Source organism: Etheostoma spectabile, unplaced genomic scaffold, assembly GCF_008692095.1.
Source record: "Etheostoma spectabile isolate EspeVRDwgs_2016 unplaced genomic scaffold, UIUC_Espe_1.0 scaffold00018802, whole genome shotgun sequence".
NCBI lineage: Eukaryota > Metazoa > Chordata > Actinopteri > Perciformes > Percidae > Etheostoma > Etheostoma spectabile.
Window position 1 is genome coordinate 42,932 of NW_022604477.1, and position 7,263 is coordinate 50,194.

General features: G+C 34.0%; 4 non-coding genes across 4 annotated transcripts; all 4 read right to left on the minus strand.

Moving 5' to 3' along the window:
- Nucleotides 1-155: 155 nt before the first annotated feature.
- trnak-cuu (transfer RNA lysine (anticodon CUU)) lies at nucleotides 156-228 on the minus strand. The gene has a single exon. It is a non-coding gene; the product is annotated as a tRNA-Lys (tRNA).
- A 1,790-nt stretch (nucleotides 229-2,018) lies between these two features.
- trnak-cuu (transfer RNA lysine (anticodon CUU)) lies at nucleotides 2,019-2,091 on the minus strand. Its single transcript has one exon. It is a non-coding gene; the product is annotated as a tRNA-Lys (tRNA).
- A 1,791-nt stretch (nucleotides 2,092-3,882) lies between these two features.
- On the minus strand, nucleotides 3,883-3,955 carry trnak-cuu (transfer RNA lysine (anticodon CUU)). Its single transcript has one exon. It is a non-coding gene; the product is annotated as a tRNA-Lys (tRNA).
- A 1,411-nt stretch (nucleotides 3,956-5,366) lies between these two features.
- trnak-cuu (transfer RNA lysine (anticodon CUU)) lies at nucleotides 5,367-5,439 on the minus strand. The gene has a single exon. It is a non-coding gene; the product is annotated as a tRNA-Lys (tRNA).
- Nucleotides 5,440-7,263: the final 1,824 nt, after the last annotated feature.

A 7,263-nucleotide genomic window follows, 5' to 3' on the forward strand; every position in this document is an offset into this window, starting at 1 on the left:
TGATCGTAGAATGCAGGCACATTTTAGTCTGGTAAATAACAGGTATTTTTACACTGGGATGGAAGTGCTAATTTTGCAATCGACAGCTGATCTTCCCCAATACAGCCACCTGATACTATGCAGAACTCACGGATTCCCACTCTCTAAAACACAACCGCCCAACGTGGGGCTCGAACCCACGACCCTGAGATTAAGAGTCTCATGCTCTACCGACTGAGCTAGCCAGGCATCTCTTAAGATTTGAGTTGCGGTTCTAAAATGTTACTTAAAATTTCTGAAATGTAACAGTTCCAGAATATTACTTGGCAGTTCTAGAATGTTAAGCTGCAGTTCCAGAAAGTTAGGTTAAAGTTCTAGAATGTCACTTGGCAATTCTAGAATGTTAGGCTGAAGTTCTAGAATGTTAAGGTGCCATTCTTGAATGTTAGCTCTAAGTTCTAGAATGTTAAGCTGCAGTTCTAGAATGTTGGATGTAAGTTCTAGAATGTTAGGCTGCAGTTCTAGAAAGTTAAGCTTCCATTCTAAAATGATAAGTTACAATTCAAGAACAATAGGTTGAAGTTTTAGAACTTTTATAATGTTAGGTTTAAGTTCTCGAATGTCAGTATGCAGTTCTAGAATGTTAGGTTGAAGTTCAAGAATGTTAATTCATTACACTTCTAAAAGGTTACATTGTAGTTCTAGAATGGGAAGCTGCACTTATAGAATGTTAAGTTGCAATTCTAGAATGTTTAACTGCAGTTCTCAAATGTTAAGTTGCAGTTCTAGAACAATAGGATGTAGTTTCAAGAATTTTAAGAATTATGGTGCCAAAATGTTGTTAACAGTTCTACAATGTCATGTTGTGGTTGTAGAATGTTAGGTTTGAGTTTGAGAATGTTAATATGCAGTTCTAGAATATTAGGTTGAAGTTCAAGAATGTTAAGCTATCAATCTAGATTCTTAGGTCAAAGTTCTAGAATATTAAGCTGTCGATCTAGAATGTTAGGTCAAAGTCCTAGAATATTAAACTGCCAATCTAGAATGTTAGGACAAAGTTCTCGAATGTTAAGCTGTATTTCTAGAATGTTAGGTTTAAGTTTTAGAAAGTTAAGCTGCCATTCTAGAATGTTAAGTTCCAATTCCAGAACAATAGGTTGAAGTTTTAGAATTCTTTTAAGTTGCGGTCCTAAAATGTTGCTTACAGTTCTAAAAGGTTACATTGTAGTTCTAGAATGGTAAGTTGCAGTTCTAGAATGTTAAGCTGCCATTCTAGAATGTTAAATTGCAATTCAAGAACAATAGGTTGAAGTTTTAAACATTTTATAAGTTGTGGTCCTAAACTGTTACTTACAGTTCTAAAAGTTACATTTTAGTTCTAGAATGGTAAGCTGCAGTTTTATAATGTAAAGTGGTAATTCTAGAATGTTAAACTGCAGTTCTGAAATGTTAAGTTGCAGTTATAGAACAATAGGATGTAGTTTTAGAATTTTAAGAGTTATGGTCCTAAAATGTTACTTATAGTTCTGCAATGATATTTTGTTGATGTAGGATGTTAGGTTTCAGTCCTACAAAGTTAATATGCAGTTGTAGAATATTAGGTTTAAGTTCAAGAATGTTAAGCTGCAGTTCTGGAACAATAGGTTGTAGTTTTAGAATTTTAAGAGTTATAGTACTAAAATGTTACTTACAGTTCTACAATGTTATTTTGTAGTTCTCGAATGTTAGGTTTAATTTCTAGAATGTTAAGCGGTCGATCTAGAATGTTAGGTTCTAGAAAGTTAACTTTCAGTTCTGGAATGTTAAGTCTCAGTTCTGGAACAACAACAGGCATTGTCACCAGACTTTCGTATGATCTGAGGAACAGGATGTCAGCACATGCCATGATCGTAGAATGCAGGCACATTTTAGTCTGGTAAATAACAGGTATTTTTACACTGGGATGGAAGTGCTAATTTTGCAATCGACAGCTGATCTTCCCCAATACAGCCACCTGATACTATGCAGAACTCACGGATTCCCACTCTCTAAAACACAACCGCCCAACGTGGGGCTCGAACCCACGACCCTGAGATTAAGAGTCTCATGCTCTACCGACTGAGCTAGCCAGGCATCTCTTAAGATTTGAGTTGCGGTTCTAAAATGTTACTTAAAATTTCTGAAATGTAACAGTTCCAGAATATTACTTGGCAGTTCTAGAATGTTAAGCTGCAGTTCCAGAAAGTTAGGTTAAAGTTCTAGAATGTCACTTGGCAATTCTAGAATGTTAGGCTGAAGTTCTAGAATGTTAAGGTGCCATTCTTGAATGTTAGCTCTAAGTTCTAGAATGTTAAGCTGCAGTTCTAGAATGTTGGATGTAAGTTCTAGAATGTTAGGCTGCAGTTCTAGAAAGTTAAGCTTCCATTCTAAAATGATAAGTTACAATTCAAGAACAATAGGTTGAAGTTTTAGAACTTTTATAATGTTAGGTTTAAGTTCTCGAATGTCAGTATGCAGTTCTAGAATGTTAGGTTGAAGTTCAAGAATGTTAATTCATTACACTTCTAAAAGGTTACATTGTAGTTCTAGAATGGGAAGCTGCACTTATAGAATGTTAAGTTGCAATTCTAGAATGTTTAACTGCAGTTCTCAAATGTTAAGTTGCAGTTCTAGAACAATAGGATGTAGTTTCAAGAATTTTAAGAATTATGGTGCCAAAATGTTGTTAACAGTTCTACAATGTCATGTTGTGGTTGTAGAATGTTAGGTTTGAGTTTGAGAATGTTAATATGCAGTTCTAGAATATTAGGTTGAAGTTCAAGAATGTTAAGCTATCAATCTAGATTCTTAGGTCAAAGTTCTAGAATATTAAGCTGTCGATCTAGAATGTTAGGTCAAAGTCCTAGAATATTAAACTGCCAATCTAGAATGTTAGGACAAAGTTCTCGAATGTTAAGCTGTATTTCTAGAATGTTAGGTTTAAGTTTTAGAAAGTTAAGCTGCCATTCTAGAATGTTAAGTTCCAATTCCAGAACAATAGGTTGAAGTTTTAGAATTCTTTTAAGTTGCGGTCCTAAAATGTTGCTTACAGTTCTAAAAGGTTACATTGTAGTTCTAGAATGGTAAGTTGCAGTTCTAGAATGTTAAGCTGCCATTCTAGAATGTTAAATTGCAATTCAAGAACAATAGGTTGAAGTTTTAAACATTTTATAAGTTGTGGTCCTAAACTGTTACTTACAGTTCTAAAAAGTTACATTTTAGTTCTAGAATGGTAAGCTGCAGTTTTATAATGTAAAGTGGTAATTCTAGAATGTTAAACTGCAGTTCTGAAATGTTAAGTTGCAGTTATAGAACAATAGGATGTAGTTTTAGAATTTTAAGAGTTATGGTCCTAAAATGTTACTTATAGTTCTGCAATGATATTTTGTTGTTGTAGGATGTTAGGTTTCAGTCCTACAAAGTTAATATGCAGTTGTAGAATATTAGGTTTAAGTTCAAGAATGTTAAGCTGCAGTTCTGGAACAATAGGTTGTAGTTTTAGAATTTTAAGAGTTATAGTACTAAAATGTTACTTACAGTTCTACAATGTTATTTTGTAGTTCTCGAATGTTAGGTTTAATTTCTAGAATGTTAAGCGGTCGATCTAGAATGTTAGGTTCTAGAAAGTTAACTTTCAGTTCTGGAATGTTAAGTCTCAGTTCTGGAACAACAACAGGCATTGTCACCAGACTTTCGTATGATCTGAGGAACAGGATGTCAGCACATGCCATGATCGTAGAATGCAGGCACATTTTAGTCTGGTAAATAACAGGTATTTTTACACTGGGATGGAAGTGCTAATTTTGCAATCGACAGCTGATCTTCCCCAATACAGCCACCTGATACTATGCAGAACTCACGGATTCCCACTCTCTAAAACACAACCGCCCAACGTGGGGCTCAAACCCACGACCCTGAGATTAAGAGTCTCATGCTCTACCGACTGAGCTAGCCAGGCACTTCTTAAGATTTGAGTTGCGATTCTAAAATGTTACTTAAAATTTCTGAAATGTAACAGTTCCAGAATATTACTTGGCAGTTCTAGAATGTTAAGCTGCAGTTCCAGAAAGTTAGGTTAAAGTTCTAGAATGTCACTTGGCAATTCTAGAATGTTAGGCTGAAGTTCTAGAATGTTAAGGTGCCATTCTTGAATGTTAGCTCTAAGTTCTAGAATGTTAAGCTGCAGTTCTAGAATGTTGGATGTAAGTTCTAGAATGTTAGGCTGCAGTTCTAGAAAGTTAAGCTTCCATTCTAAAATGATAAGTTACAATTCAAGAACAATAGGTTGAAGTTTTAGAACTTTTATAATGTTAGGTTTAAGTTCTCGAATGTCAGTATGCAGTTCTTGAATGTTAGGTTGAAGTTCAAGAATGTTAATTCATTACACTTCTAAAAGGTTACATTGTAGTTCTAGAATGGTAAAATGCCGTTTTAGAACGTTAAGCTACCATTCTAGAATGTTAAGTTGCAATTCAAGAACAATAGGTTGAAGTTTTAAACATTTTATAAGTTGTGGTTCTAAAACGTTACTTACAGTTCTAAAAAGTTACATTTTAGTTCTAGAATGGTAAGATGTCATTTTACAAAGTCAAGCTGCCTTTCTAGAACGTTAAGTTGCAATTCAAGAACAATAGTTTGACATTTTACAAATTTTATAAGTTGTGGTCCTAAAATGTTACTTACAAATCTAAAAGGTTACAATGTAGTTTTACAATGGTAAGCTGCAGTTTTATAATGTAAAGTGGCAATTCTAGAATGTTAAACTGCAGTTCTGAAATGTTAAGTTACAGTTATAGAACAGTAGGATGTAGTTTTAGAATTTTAAGAGTTATGGTCCTAAAATGTTACTTATAGTTCTGCAATGATATTTTGTTGTTGTAGGATGTTAGGTTTCAGTCCTACAAAGTTAATATGCAGTTGTAGAATATTAGGTTTAAGTTCAAGAATGTTAAGCTGCAGTTCTGGAACAATAGGTTGTAGTTTTAGAATTTTAAGAGTTATAGTACTAAAATGTTACTTACAGTTCTACAATGTTATTTTGTAGTTCTCGAATGTTAGGTTTAATTTCTAGAATGTTAAGCGGTCGATCTAGAATGTTAGGTTCTAGAAAGTTAACTTTCAGTTCTGGAATGTTAAGTCTCAGTTCTGGAACAACAACAGGCATTGTCACCAGACTTTCGTATGATCTGAGGAACAGGATGTCAGCACATGACATGATCGTAGAATGCAGGCACATTTTAGTCTGGTAAATAACAGGTATTTTTACACTGGGATGGAAGTGCTAATTTTGCAATCGACAGCTGATCTTCCCCAATACAGCCACCTGATACTATGCAGAACTCACGGATTCCCACTCTCTAAAACACAACCGCCCAACGTGGGGCTCGAACCCACGACCCTGAGATTAAGAGTCTCATGCTCTACCGACTGAGCTAGCCAGGCACTTCTTAAGATTTGAGTTGCGGTTCTAAAATGTTACTTAAAATTTCTGAAATGTAACAGTTCCAGAATATTACTTGGCAGTTCTAGAATGTTAAGCTGCAGTTCCAGAAAGTTAGGTTAAAGTTCTAGAATGTCACTTGGCAATTCTAGAATGTTAGGCTGAAGTTCTAGAATGTTAAGGTGCCATTCTTGAATGTTAGCTCTAAGTTCTAGAATGTTAAGCTGCAGTTCTAGAATGTTGGATGTAAGTTCTAGAATGTTAGGCTGCAGTTCTAGAAAGTTAAGCTTCCATTCTAAAATGATAAGTTACAATTCAAGAACAATAGGTTGAAGTTTTAGAACTTTTATAATGTTAGGTTTAAGTTCTCGAATGTCAGTATGCAGTTCTTGAATGTTAGGTTGAAGTTCAAGAATGTTAATTCATTACACTTCTAAAAGGTTACATTGTAGTTCTAGAATGGGAAGCTGCACTTATAGAATGTTAAGTTGCAATTCTAGAATGTTAAACGGCAGTTCTGAAATGTTAAGTTGCAGTTCTAGAACAATAGGATGTAGTTTCAAGAATTTTAAGAATTATGGTGCCAAAATGTTGTTAACAGTTCTACAATGTCATGTTGTGGTTGTAGAATGTTAGGTTTGAGTTTGAGAATGTTAATATGCAGTTCTAGAATATTAGGTTGAAGTTCAAGAATGTAAAGCTATCAATCTAGATTCTTAGGTCAAAGTTCTAGAAAATTAAGCTGTCGATCTAGAATGTTAGGTCAAAGTCCTAGAATATTAAACTGCCAATCTAGAATGTTAGGACAAAGTTCTCGAATGTTAAGCTGTATTTCTAGAATGTTAAGTTCCAATTCCAGAACAATAGGTTGAAGTTTTAGAATTCTTTTAAGTTGCGGTCCTAAAATGTTGCTTACAGTTCTAAAAGGTTACATTGTAGTTCTAGAATGGTAAGTTGCAGTTCTAGAATGTTAAGCTGCCATTCTAGAATGTTAAATTGCAATTCAAGAACAATAGGTTGAAGTTTTAAACATTTTATAAGTTGTGGTCCTAAACTGTTACTTACAGTTCTAAAAAGTTACATTTTAGTTCTAGAATGGTAAGCTGCAGTTTTATAATGTAAAGTGGCAATTCTAGAATGTTAAACTGCAGTTCTGAAATGTTAAGTTGCAGTTATAGAACAATAGGATGTAGTTTTAGAATTTTAAGAGTTATGGTCCTAAAATGTTACTTATAGTTCTGCAATGATATTTTGTTGTTGTAGGATGTTAGGTTTCAGTCCTACAAAGTTAATATGCAGTTGTAGAATATTAGGTTTAAGTTCAAGAATGTTAAGCTGCAGTTCTGGAACAATAGGTTGTAGTTTTAGAATTTTAAGAGTTATAGTACTAAAATGTTACTTACAGTTCTACAATGTTATTTTGTAGTTCTCGAATGTTAGTTTTAATTTCTAGAATGTTAAGCGGTTGATCTAGAATGTTAGGTTCTAGAAAGTTAACTTTCAGTTCTGGAATGTTAAGTCTCAGTTCTGGAACAACAACAGGCATTGTCACCAGACTTTCGTATGATCTGAGGAACAGGATGTCAGCACATGCCATGTATGGGGCGCCGTTTGTAAAGCGGCTCACGCTGAAAATAACAGCAACTTTTTGTCACATTTAGCTTTAAAAAATATTTTAAAAACTGGTATGAAATTTTGAGGGTCACTTTCTTGCACATTTACAACAATATTTGTCAACTTGGAGATATTTTAAATAGTTAAATCTAAATATTAAATGTTACACCTTAATGTTAAATGTTAAATCTAAATGCTAAATCTAAATCTAA